Here is a 14,252-nt window from a genome sequence, read left to right on the forward strand (position 1 = left end):
CAAGTGCTTAAACTAGTTTCTACTCCATAAAATTCCTCCATTTGGTGCTAGTGAGTGTTTTGGTGAAGTTTCTTTGAGAAGCTAAGGTGTTCTACAACTTCCTCTCTCTTGTTTACTTGGTAAGTGGTGCTTACACTTCCTCTTACACCTAATGATGTTTAATTTGTGCCTAATGGTGGCTATAGTGTTGAAAAGTGTGGTTTATTTCTTGGTTTGGAATGAATTGGTGAAGTTTTCATTTTTTGAGGAATTTTCTGGTTTAATGTGATCATGGTGTTGTGGTTATTTATGATGGTTGGTAATAAGGGGTTATGCCTCTAGTGGATGTATATGATAGGAAATTGCAATCAATTTTGAGTTTGGATTGAAATGTGAAAAGTTAGGGTTTCATAACCCCCTTTTCTGTCCGGTTTTGGATCATATGGTTAGAGGCCGAATTGGCCTTTGCTTAAAACATGAAAGTTGTAGGTATTGATGTTTTTGAGATGCCTGTAAAATTTCAGGTCATTTGGAGTAGTGTAGAATGAGATATGTCGTTTTTACTGTTGCTGTTCTGGGTGATCAGAATGTACGAACTGCGATTGTAATCGTCTGTTTTGACTGGAATTTATTTGGATTTGGATGTTGGTGTCTTCTGATTAAATGTATCTTGATGTCTTATCTATCATATGCCTTTGGAATCAATGCATTTGGACCTGTGTAGACTGTGTTGGACGAATTACAGCATTGTGTGATTTGGGAACCTGCAATTACGGTTCTGGTTTGGTATTCTGCATTTTTGACCTAGTTGTACTAGGATTTGGACTGAGTGGCCTTCTACATTGTTGTAGCCCTGTCTTTTAGCTTCGAGATGGTGGGTCTTACACCCTCATCCGATAAGCGTAGAGTATTTTGTGCCATTACCGCAAAAGGAGGACGAAAACTGTTTTTTTGTTGAGGTCAAGTTAGTGCATTGCTGAAATTTCTGGTTTGCAATAATGCTTGTATATGTTGATAAAACCCTATTGGGGTTGTGATTGGGATTACTTTACGACTCGTTATCGAGTCTCATTGTACTTGTTTACGTGTTCTAGGGCGTGACGGTGGTTCACGACATTCTCTTGACGGAAGTGCTTGAAACAACACTTAATTGATAAGTGAGTATACTACTCACTTTAATGGTACAATGTGGCTTTGTTATATGTGAATGTGATGCCTTGAAGGCTTATTTGGCTATTGGAGGTGAGGGTGTACTTGACCGCCCTCACCCCCTTGTGATTCCATTCATGACTGTTTACCGTTTCACTGAAATACTGCACTTGCTATATGAGATATTGAATTCCATTCATGGAAAACTGATTTGGTGTCGTTTGGACGAATATCCAACGGCCTTACTGTATTACTGAGCTCAACCCCGTAGGTAGTCAATTGAATCGAGCCGGCGAGGGCTTGGTCGTGAAAATTGACATGCCACGGGGACTGTACTGGGGAATCTTGTAGTAATGAGACTCTTGGTTCCGGTATACTCGAGTATTACCAAAAGCTACTGATTAGAGTGCGGGCCCGGTTGGGGTATGTTTGGTGGAAGGAATGGGAGTGAAGTGGGTTTTACGGTTGGTACTCATAAACGTTGACGGAGAGTCAATGAGATCGGATCAAGAATGTAAGCGTGGAAATGGGCTCTTGAGAGCCGTCCGTATCCTTTTACTGATTTGTTTTATTTCTTAATTGTGTACTTGAAATGAAAGGTTATGCTTAAGTGATCTTTGTTGCTTATGTGGTAGTAACTCACTGGGCTTAAGCTCATTCCGTTCCATTTGTTTTCCTTACAGGAAATGACCACTTTTGGAAAAGGTTGTGTTAGTTGGTTGTCAAGTTGAGCCCATGTAAATGTCTTTTGAATAGCTCTTTGAATGAAACCCTAATGTATATTGGGTTCAATTTCTTTTGATTGGCAAACCGAACATGTATATCCATGATGAATCGTTTTGATATGCCGCTTTGGCTTTTGGCTTGTAAATGTTACATTTCAATGTATCTGTGTTTGGTTGACATTTGGTTGGATTTCGGATTAACTGTATTTCAAATGGCGAAAGAAAAATTTCTGGCGGGAATGAACAGGGCCAAATCCGGCCAGGAATCCGGCCAGAAATTGGCCGGATTGTCGGCCGGATTGCCTTGGGATTTTTTTTGAAAATCTGGACTTGCTCACTGGACAGTATCCGGCCAAGAATCCGGCCAGATTCCGGCCGGATTCTGCTGTGCCAGGCCACTATTCATCATTTTCATTTTTTTTCTTTTTTTTTCTTTTGATATTTGTGGCTTGTCCGAGCGCACTTTTACTTTCCCGAAATGTTCTAGATCGCATGTAACTGCTCGTTAGTCCTGGCGAGAGCTGGGCAGGCAGTCCGCTAACCCCTTTGGTTCGCCTTAGGGGAAGGTGGGGTTGTTACAGGGTGAGCTAAAGCTCAGTGGTGCCCCAAAACATGCAATCACATAAAACAAATAACAAGTATTAACTTCAATTAAAGTAAACAATTAGGAAAGCGTTTAACAGCACAAGATAGGATACAGGGGCTCTCAGGAGCCATTTCTCCACGAGCTTGATCAAAATTTTCCATAGTCGACCCCCCGTCAACTTTCACTACCTAAGGTTCGTGTAGATCTTTTTATTTTTCTTAACTCCGACCACGAATCATACCCCTGTACCGGGCCCGTACGCCAAGCACGAAAGTGGTAATACTCGAGTATACCTTAGGGACTGGTCGAGGAATTCATCCAACGACGTTACGTCCAACAAGAGATTAGGGACTAGTCGAGGAATTCATCCAACGACGTTACGTCCAACAAGAGATTACCAGGTCAGGGTAAGAGTCCTTTCCACCCTTAAGGTGTAGTACACTCCTCTGCCTAGTGATTAACAAGTGCAAGCATGTATTCATGAAAACATTTCAAGCAAGTCACCACTCGAACGGCTAGTGTGATAAAGTACACACTGCTCACTTCGATGGATCAGAAACCATTTTTTTCCAAATATCACATATCAAGTCAAGAAAGCGCTTTATTCAAGTAAGCATAGAACAAGCAGAGACACTCACCAAGAGTGAAGTCACAGATCAAGATGGGAATCGAAATCCGCGTCCTCGCTAAATCCTAGAAAACCAAGTTTTAAGAACTATAAGTTTTCTATTCAAGTTCTAGGTTTATAAATATAGAAGATTCTCTAGTATATAAATAGTTTATTTTCTCGAAATAATTCGACAATCCACTTAAGATTAAAAGTAGTAAAAGTAGTAAAATATTCCACGTAGGTTCTTTAGAAATATATTTTTTTTTCTTTCTAAAAGTTCAACTAGGTCTACTACGTTACTTGAGGTGAGTTTTCTTGCCAAACAAGTTTTCTAAAACCACTGGTCGGGACAATTTTTAAGGAAATCTAAAGTTTAGAACTAGTGTAATCATTATCTAAAATTAATACGTCTAGTTTAAGCTAAAGAGAGAAATAATTATTCTGCAATGTTTTACAATTCCCGACTCTTGAATTTCTAATACTATCATATTATACCAGATTTTGTAGCTCAATACTGAGCCGAATATATTCACGTAGTTTGATTTTAAAAAAACTCAAGTTCGCAGGACCTAAACGGACTTCACGATTTCGATCCATAGGCACATTATATTCCAGGTTTGCCAATATAGCAAAATCACTTTTCAATCAATATCACTAGGGCTTCGTCAATCATTAGCCCTATATTTTAACAAGTCCAATTCTAATCAAGATTTAACTCTTGCAAAAATTACTCGAATGGCCAAGAGCTTCATCAATCATTAGCTCTTAGCGTCTAACAATCAATTCTCGCAGCAAGTTAACCAAAAATTCAAATGTTTAAAATTACTAACATGCACGTGACCACAAGGATACGATTTGCAACCATAGTTTATCCAAGATTGGAACCAGAATCTCATTGTTCATAGACGGTTACCAATTAGACATTCTCTAGAAATTTTTATTCCAAAATATCCTTTCCAATGCCAAGGATTCCATCTCCATATTTTAGCCGTAAAAATACATTGTCACCCCAAAATTCACATGCATGATCCTCTTAATAGATTATAAGATAGATTCAACAATAGTGTGATATTCTACAGCAAATCAAACTTTAATATAAAAATTTGGAACTCAAGATTCGCAAAAGAAATCTGGAAAAATTCTTTCTTCTTCCTCTCTTGGCTAAGCTGAAAAATTCCAACACTTGATTCAACATTTCCAACCAGATTATCAACCGTACCAAGGTTTTCACATCTTCACAGCTTACCAAGCTTAAACACATATTTCTCATGCATTTCTACACATCAAGCCAAAGAAAATTCCAAAAACAAACTGAAAAAAAATTCCAGTTCAACCTCTCAGCTACCAGAAATTTCCAGCACTTAGTTGATCATAAATCCAATTTTTCCCTCGGCTAAAATATGGTATTAGGTTCTAAATTCTGACATGCAAATACTTAGCTAGTCAATTAACATTTCTGATTAAAAATCAGATTCGGTCAGCAACAGAAATCATCCAAATTTCCAGAAATTGGTTCAGCTAGCCTCGGATGAGGTTGCATGCATCGGATTTCTGTTTCATTATTCCTTTTCTTGCTTAACCGAGCTATTGAGCTGCATGCAAAGCTTAAACACTTAGTTTCTAGTTAGTTAATCACAGTTGTAAGCTCAGAACGACACAATTAAACCAAGTAAAACGGCATTATTCTAGATTAAGCTCAACCGAGCTTGGATGACTTGCATGCGTCAATTTACTGCTTTGTATTATTATTATTATTATTTTTTAGCCGGACTGATTAACCTCATGCAAGACTTAATTATCTTGTTCTTAATTAGGTAATCATGTTTATCAGCTCAGGTTGTTACAAATAAGCAGATTAAGGACTGCATTTCCAAATCAAGCTCTCGGCCGACCCATTTCTCTTCCAAGTCAGATTTTTCTCATGATTCAGTTTCATCATCCAAACGCACAGCTCAACATGCATGTCCATAGGTGGCTCAATCTATCACTAATCAACTTATTCTAGCTCAGGAATTACCTCACAGTGAAGCTTATACGCGCGACAGAAAGCTGATGTTTCTCCCCTCTCGGTTCGCACGCGACTGGATGTGATGTTCCTGGTTGCAGTGGTTGCGGCTGTGATGGTGTTGGGGTTTGAGGATGTTTACAGCTGGTGGAGGTTGAAGAAAAGGGTGAAGAATGAAACGGTCAGAGGGTGAAGTAGGCTCGGCTCTCACGGACAGAACAGCAAAGCTATAGCTCGCGGTTTCCTTTCTTGCTCCAGCTTCTGATCAGAAAGGAAATGGAAGCTCTCCCTCTCTCTCTCACTTGGTCGATGATCACGAGGTGAGGGAGGTTCTTGTGGTTGAGGTGAGATGGTGGAGAGCAAATGGTGCGCGGTTGGGAGGAGGTTGAGTGTTGGAGTGTAGAAGATTGCATTCGGCCGAGGAGTGTTTGTGTTATAAAGAGTTGTCCGAGAGAGTGTTTGAGTTTGCATGGAAGTTTTTTTTTTTTTAAAGAATTCTAAGAATACTTGTATCGATATTGCCTAAATTTATCGACTTCATCTTAATACTAAGGTTCCTATTAACACCTTGACATTTTTAACGATTAAAGCTAACTATCGGCATTCAACGAATTTATTTTAAGGCAATAAAATTATCTAACTCAAAGAATGTTAATTTAGCATAACAAAACCAAATAATTTAATGTTTAACACATTTATATTATTTATTGCATAAAATTATCTTTACGCGCTTATAAGAAACAAGTAGTTATAATGCTAAAACGTATTAAAGAATAAAAAAAAATGCAAATGAAATATGCATTGATATTTATATATATTTTGAGGTTCTCACACTCTGCGCGGAGTGAGTTTGGGCCAAGTGGTGTTATGGTCCTAATTTCATGAATGGGTGTAAAGGATTAAGTACTCTTTTGAGCATAAGTTACGAATCATGAAATGTTCTAGGTTTAAACCTTTATCATGGTACTTTGGGGACAATAGTTAGGTATGTCAAGTAGGAATCTCTAATATGGGTGATTTACTCTTGGGACCGGCCGGCTCGAGTTGTGAATTGTCTTATTGTGGATTCTTGTACTTGGGTACCAAATAGTGGAGAGCGCTAGAATAAGGGTCTGTATCTTAATTGCACTTGAGGTGAGTTTTGATGGCAACGGTTAAGGCGTGGAAGATTCTAACATTTGACCTAGTCATTGGACTGATCAAGGGGATTGGATCTCGGAGTGTTATCATGGACGAATCTAGCAATCATCTGGTTAGGGTTTCTGTAGAGGGTGTCCAGGTTGTAGAGTACATCAAGAAATTTGCACGGAAGATCTATTTCCTTCTCCTATGACTGTGAGGACTTGATAAGTGTTTATTTCTTTGTTAAACTTCCCTAGCATATTAGCATAGCCTTTACGTGGTAAGATTTTCTCTCTAGGTAAGCTTGTTGTAGTACTATGAGTAAGAAAAAGTCATTTGAGAGTTGGAGGAAAGTTCTATAGCATCAAGTTTTGTGCGAGCAGAGATTAGAATTTCGAGAACGAAATTCTTTTAAGGGGGAGAGAGTGTGAGACCCCGAAAATTCAATTGTTTTTATAACCCTTATGTGAACTCACTTCCCTTTGATTCTTAGTTGCTTTAATGGTTGAATTTGAGCAAAGGAAGTGAATTTTGTTAAGAAAAGTTTCATAATCTCAAGTTGTTAGAAAATCTAGAAATTTTCGCAGGAGGCTCTACGCAGCTTTGGGAAATTGGCTATAACTTTGTATAGGAAAGTCAGAATTGAGTTCCGTTTGAAAGTAGACTCAGAGGGCTTCCTACGGTGTAAAATTTGGAGTTTGATTCAATATCTATAAATTCTAGGAAATTGGCAAAGTTGACTGAAAATTCTGCCCTGCATGAGTAAACATAGGAATGTTGTAGTAGCTTATGGCTCAATTTGGACCAACTTATGAACTAAATCTCTTTGAGGTGTCTTCTAAAGATTTTTAGTATTTGAAGTCTAGTTTTTAACAAGCCAAGTTATATAAAATTTTGATATTTATAACTCAAGTTATAATTTTTCTAAAGGAAGGGCATAAATTAGGGTTTTTGTGCATACTAGGGTTTTGGTGTGTGTTTCTGTGTGCATTTTGGTTGCGTGACTGTGAAGACTTGTAAAATCCCTCATATTTTCTTAAAAATTCCCTTTTATATGGAATCTATTATTTTACAATAGCTTTACTACTCATTCACTTCCTCAATAGTTACAATTAATCATAGAACCAAGGGTTTTCCCTTTATTTTCATCGTTAAGGTAAACTAGGGTTTTTACGTCTTTTCCTAGTATAATTATTCGGTACAGAGTGTGTATCAAATTTAGTGATTTAGAGTGAGTTTTAGATGATATTAAGTGTATGATTAGTAGTAATAATAATAAGTTACTGAATTGTAAGTGAAAACTATAGTACATGCGAAATAAGGAAAAACGGGTTGAACCGATGTGTACTGTTCGTTACCGATTGAGTGCATCACTTGAATACTACTTTATTACCTTAATCTCCTTGTTTTTTTTGAGCTAATTAGCTCTTAATTAACCCTTAAGTCAGCCACCATTATTGACTAAGAAAAAGAGAGATATTTTGGTGGAAATATTTGTGATTAAGCCATTTGTCAAAAATCCAACCAAGGTCTTGACCAAGACCTTTGACCAAGACTATCCTTAGTCTTCATCTTGGAAAATAGGACCAAAAACACCTCATTTTCTTCATGCTTGGTCGTGACTTGAGAGAGGAAAAAGAGAAGAGAGAAAATTTTCCATTTTTCCAACTTGAGAGCTTGCTTGATTCTTGAGAAAATTACCGTAAAACTTGATTCTACTCCGATCAATCATTGGGAAAGCTTGGAGGTGAGCTTGGTGGAACTTTTGGGAGGAAGAAAGTTCTTGTATCACAAGTTATTTTGAAGATTTTGAGGTATTATACTAGAAACCTCTCTTGTTTCTTTCTTATTTTGCAATTTAAGCAAAGCATGACTTGATTGTTGTGGATTGTATGGAAGATTTCATGGTTTGGCTTATTAACTTATAATTTTCAGCTAGGGTTTGTAATTTTCTATTTTTATTAGTGTTATTTATCTAGAATATGATGTGAATAAACTTAGATAGGGAGTGGTAGTAGTGGTTTTATACATGAATAAGAAGATTATCACTTGAATGCATTAATTCTAGATTTAAGTTTTTGTACTACCCTATTCTGACCAGTTTCATTCGGCCATGATGGAGGCTGAATTGGGCTTAGCTCAAAACATGAAAGTTGTGGTAAATGATATTTTGTAGTTTCTTGTAAAATTTCAGCACAATTCTATCATTGTATCACATGAAATGCCAAAAATACCCTTGACAGCCATAGGTTTAGTTTTGCGGACAGTTTTGACATTTCATCATACTGACTGCATTTTTTCACCTTGATCCGTTTCAAATCAGCCTTTGACCAAAACATGAAACTTTTAACCCTATGTTTCAGCTTTCCAACGCAGCCAAAAAAACCTCAAACGGAATTGTGTAACCTCAGTTATTGCCGTTTGAATTCAGTACTGACAACCCTCCTGGTCATGAACTTCTGGTTCTGTAATTTGTAGATTCGGCCTGGATAAACTATGAACTGGGTTGAGTTGTCTTCATCAAAGTTGTATCCATTTGTCTTAGCTTTGAAATAGTATAAAGGTTACCCCAATCTGATAAGCGTAGCTTCGGTTGTGATCAATACGCTAAGAGACGTCAAATCTGCCATTTAGCTATTTGCCTTTAAACTTGATTTCTAGTTGCCTTGTTAAGACTTGTGTTGTAATTGGATTATTTTGGAGTCTAATTGAAGGGCTACGGTGGTAACATTACTTGTGTGTGATTTTGGGGGATGATTTGAGGAAAATAATAAAGCCATAAATGGCTGGAAAATAGCTAAATAAAAGGGGCATGCCGCCCAAATTTTCACTCGAAGGTTAGGCGGATGTACTTGCGACTCGAGCAAAGAATTGAGGTCGAATTGCGCTTGAATTGTCTAGGGTATTCGAGTCTTCTTTCGTAGAGGTATATAAGTTGGAATTTGGCCAAAACTCATACCCTTGGAAAAATAGAAATACGTTTTCCTCGTCTTTTCGACTCAAATGGGGATTCTAAAGTTTTAATCGCTTCCTTACCGAAACTAAAAGAACGAGCATGAATTTTCGAGAGTTTAAGAAGTCATATGACTACTACTTAAACAAGTTTCATTTACTTGATCTTCTTGAAGTGAAACTCCTATGTTTCGAGTCCTAGTGGATTTTAAACTCTTAAATGATATTTTATCGCAGATTTGGACTCCAACCAAGGAGTTGGACCTGAACGTGATTTTGAAATGCACTATATTTTGGTGAGTGCTTCCAAATACCTGGTTGAACTGGACACTTGTTTTCAATACTTGATCAATGTAAATAAATGATATGTGATTTGTTTGATCGGACAAGAGTATACTTTATCGCACTTGTCCTAATATGGTATATACTTGTTTATTGTTGCAATTAACTTGATATACCTATACTTGAGTTGTAAGTGTGGAGCGGTAGTATGTATCACACTCAATCCGAGTGGGAGGTGTCTCTCATTCCCGTCTCCATACTTTTATTTTGATTCAGTCGATTGGAGATGTTATCTCATCGACATCTTGGGGACCCAAACCCCACTGGCTAGTTAATCGAGTCGAGTCGGCAAGGGTTTGGTCGATTAGATAACGAACCATGGGTAGTTAGTGATGTCGAGTGGAGTGTTATCTTCTCGACTAATCGGTATACTCGAGTATTACCACCAATGTTTATTGTGGAGTTCGGGCTCGGTAAAGGGTTTGGTTGGTAGATGGAGAATGGAGTTAAGTGGTGCTCTACTGGACTGGTTACTTTGCTTGAAAGTTGACAGAGTGTCAACTACTATTTGATCAAACTCTGGTGAAGCAATGGGAACTTGGCTCCTGAGAGCCATCCGTATCCTTATACTTTGACATGATTATTGCTTATTGGATTCTTGTTTCTTTTGAAAAACAAAACACTTTACACTCGTTCATTTTGAGATTTGCTACTTGAGGCGTTATTGCTCATTTTCTTGACTTGTTATGCTCGCTAATTTGCTCGTTGATATTTATGCTTCTAAAAATGGTCAACTTGTTATTTGGAACCTCACTCGGCTTTTAGCTCATTCCACGCCATTTGTTTTCCTTACAGGGGGTGCGAGCAAGGCGTGAGACTGGTACAGGCTAGCTTAGTCTAGTTTTTGAATTTTGCGATTATTCTCGCGCTAGTGCTAGACTAGGGTTGGATGAACTTGGATTGTAAAGATTTTAATGTATTTGGGCCTATATGAGCCTTGGAGCTGGATTTAAGTATTAATGTATACTTTAAGCTTGGAAATTATTATTCTAGTTCCTTTCTATGGTTGTAAGTTGTTTTCTTTCAGTAAGTGAGTGAGTCCTGGCGAGAGCTGGATAGGCTGTCCGCTAAACTCTGGGGTACGCCCTAGGGGGAGGTGGGGTCGTCACATATTGAATCATTTCATTGAAAACAGTTTTGTTTCTTGTGTTGAAGCAAATGATTTAGACAATCCATTCTTTTTTTCAAGTCATTTTGTTCTTTTTTAAACAAATCAAAAAGTTTTGTTTTTCTATCAAGCTCAAAAAGTAATCCAGTTTCATTCTTTTTGAACTGATCATTTTCATCTTTCAGATTCTTGTTTTGTCAAAAAAGGTTTGATCTGTTGATCTGTTGAATAAGAAAGTTGATCTGTTGTTTTAGTTGCTTGTTTCTAGCACAAGATTCTTTCAAACTATCATGCAGTCTCTCAATGAAGGAATTAACATCTTTATCAGATTCATCATCACTATTAAGTTGAGAGTTGCAAGTAGTTACCTCATCATCATCAATGGCTATGAAAGCCATTTGAGCAGATTCTTCTTCCTCTTCAACATCACCGTCCGAGTTGCAATCATTCCAGGTGATTTGAAAGTTGTTGAATCTAGGTTTTCGTTCAACATTTCCTTCTCTCTTCTTCTTCATTAGGCACTCATTCATGTAGTGTCCCAGTTGGCCACAATCAAAGCACTTGTCTGCTTGCTTTTTATTAACCTCTTGCTTTCCTTTGTTTCTTGCAATGTTGAACTGATTTGAAGATGAATTGCTGGGTCCTCCCTTTCTGAATCTCCTCTTGTTGAGGATTCTTTTGAAGGTTCTTGTGATAAGAGCAAGATCATTGTCGTCAATTTCCGCATCATCTCCATCCAAGGAGGCCGAGTCATCTTCATCTTGAGATGCTTTTAGAGCAATGCTCCTTCTCACCTTTGCATCCTCTTCCTCTTGTACCTTGGACTTAAGCTCCAGCTCATAAGAGGTTAGAGAATTAATAAGAGATTCAATAGGTATAGAATTTAGATTTTTAGCCTCTTCAATGGCAGTCACCTTACTCTCCCAATTTTTGGTTAAGGCATTCAAGATTTTTCTATTTTTCTCACTTAGGGAATATTCCTTTTCCAGCACCTCTAAGTCCTTAATGAGATCATTGAATCTATAATACATCTTGTCAATATTTTCCTGAGGTTCCATCTTAAATAATTCATACTTGGTAACTAGGATAGATTTCTTTTGTTCTCTCACATTCTCACTCCCTTCACGGATTTCTCTCAGTTTATCTCAAATCTCTTTGGTCGACCTACAACTTGACCCTAATAGACTCATTTGAATCTAAAGCACTATACAACACATTCATAGCTTTGGCATTCAAAATAAGGTGGGTTCTATCATTACCAGTCAACTCATTTCTGATTTTTGGTCTTGGTCTATGAGTGATTTCATCTATTATAGAGGCATTATATGGACCTTCATTAACAATAAATCACAGTTCAATATCAATAGATTGCAAGAAATAATCATTCTCTCTTTCCAACTCACATAATTGGATCCATTAAACATTGGGGGTCTAGTAACAGATTGACCTTCAAAAAAATGGCATTGTTGGTTGTTATTTTTACTCCAAAGCCGATTGAGTTTAATCTCTAGGAGACCAAGCTCTGATACCAACATCATGGATTCGAGATAAACTGACGGGTAACTCTAGTTGATAAGCCACTTTTCCTACCCATTGAAGTATATTAAAAGGTCATATGTATCTTGGTTGCAACTTCTTCCCCTTTCCCATCTTGATCTTTCCTTTCAGTGGAGTAACCTTAAGAAACACCTTATCTCCTACTTCAAACTCCAAATCCTTTCTATGATGGTTGGCATAGCTCTTTTGTTAATTTTGGGTTGTTTGAAACCTCTGACGTATCACTTTTATCCTTTCATAGACTTCCTCAACCCATGGTATTGTTTCCGGGTCTATACTCTTCCTCTTTCCTACTTCATTCCAATGGATCGGTGATCAGCATCTTCGTCCATAAAGTGCTTCATATGGGGCATTTGAATAGAAGAGTGATAATTGTTGTTATACACAAACTTGATCAGTGCTAGATATTGGCTTCAACTCCCTCCAAAATCTATAATACAGGCTCTTAACATATCCTTAAGAGTTTGAATGGTTCTCTCTGATTGCCCATCGGTTTGAGGATGATAGGTCGTGCTATAATTCAACTTAGTTCCTAGAGTCTCTTGCAACTTTTGCCAAAATCGAGATACGAATCTAGAGTCTCTGTCTGATACTATGCTTACTGGTACCCCGTGTAATCTCACAATTTCGTTCATATAAAGTTTGGCAAGTTTCTCCAAAGAATATTTCATATTAACTAGCAGGAAATGTGCGATTTTAGTCAATCGGTCCACTATCACCCAAATCGTATCATGACCCCTTTGAGTTCGTGGCAACCCTGATACAAAATCCATCGTTATGTGTTCCCATTTCCATTCACGTATCTCTCAAAGCTGTAACAGACCTGACGATTTTTGATGCGCAGCTTTCACTTATTGACACGTAAGGCACTTTTGAATAAATTGAGCAATCTTTGCTTTCATATTGTCCCACCAATACATATTTTTGAGATCCTGATACATCTTGCCACTACCTAGATGCACCGTGTACCTAAAGCGATGAGATTTTTCTAAAATCTCCCTTTTAAGTTCCTCATCTTTTGGTACAACGACGCAATTTCGAAACCTTAGAATCCCATCAGGACCTATGTTAAAATCGGGTAATTCTTCTTTCTTCACTCTTTCCACCCACTTTTGTACTGTCGGCTCTTTCTTTTGTCCCTCTTTAATTCGATCCAATAATGTCGATTTCACCTCTATATTCTCGAAGTCAACTTTCTGTGGCTCAAGACAAGGGTTCCATTCACAAACATTTTCTAACAGGCTCCACTCTCCCACCATTAAACTTGCTAGTAGAGCCTTCCAACTTAAAGCATCTGCTACAACATTGACTTTTCCAGGATGGTAATTAATGGTACAATCGTAATCTTCAAAGAACTCCACCCACCGACGTTGTCTCAAATTTAGCTCCTTCTGGGAGAATAAGTACTTAAAACTCTTATGATCTATATATATCTCAAACGTCACCCCATACAAATAATGTCACTATTTCTTCAAAGCGAATACAACAGCTGCAAGTTCTAAATCATGAGTTGGATAGTTCTACTCATGAGATTTTAACTTCCGAGAAACATAGGCAATTACATTCCTATTTTGCATTAAAACACACCCCATTCCTTCTCTTGTAGCGTCGGTATATACCGTATAGCTATCCTTCCCATTTGGCAAAGCCAACACTGGAGCCATGGTCAATTGCTTCTTAAGCTCCTGGAAACAAGTTTCACACTTAGCATCCCAAATTGATTTTCCTTGTTTCTTTGTCAAATTCGTTAGGGGTCCTGCAATTTTTGAGAAAATTCTTTATAAACCGATGGTAATACCCTACTAGACCCAAAAAGCTTCGAATCTCAGTAGGATTCTCGGCCGTTTCCATTTGACAACAGTTTCAACTTTAGCCGGATCTACAGTGAGTCCATCTTTTGAGATTATATGGCCTAAAAATGTCACTTTCTCTATCCAAAACTCGCACTTGCTAAACTTAGCAAACAACTAGTGCTCTCTCAAGGTTTGCAATACTATTCTCAAGTGTTGCTCATGCTCTTCCTTTGTCTTAGAACACATCAGAATATCATCAATAAATACCATCACAAACCGATCCAAATAAGGTTTAAACACCCGATGCATTAAATCCATGAATGT

The sequence above is a fragment of the Coffea eugenioides genome, chromosome 9 (genome assembly GCF_003713205.1).
Source record: "Coffea eugenioides isolate CCC68of chromosome 9, Ceug_1.0, whole genome shotgun sequence".
Taxonomy (NCBI): Eukaryota; Viridiplantae; Streptophyta; class Magnoliopsida; order Gentianales; family Rubiaceae; genus Coffea; species Coffea eugenioides.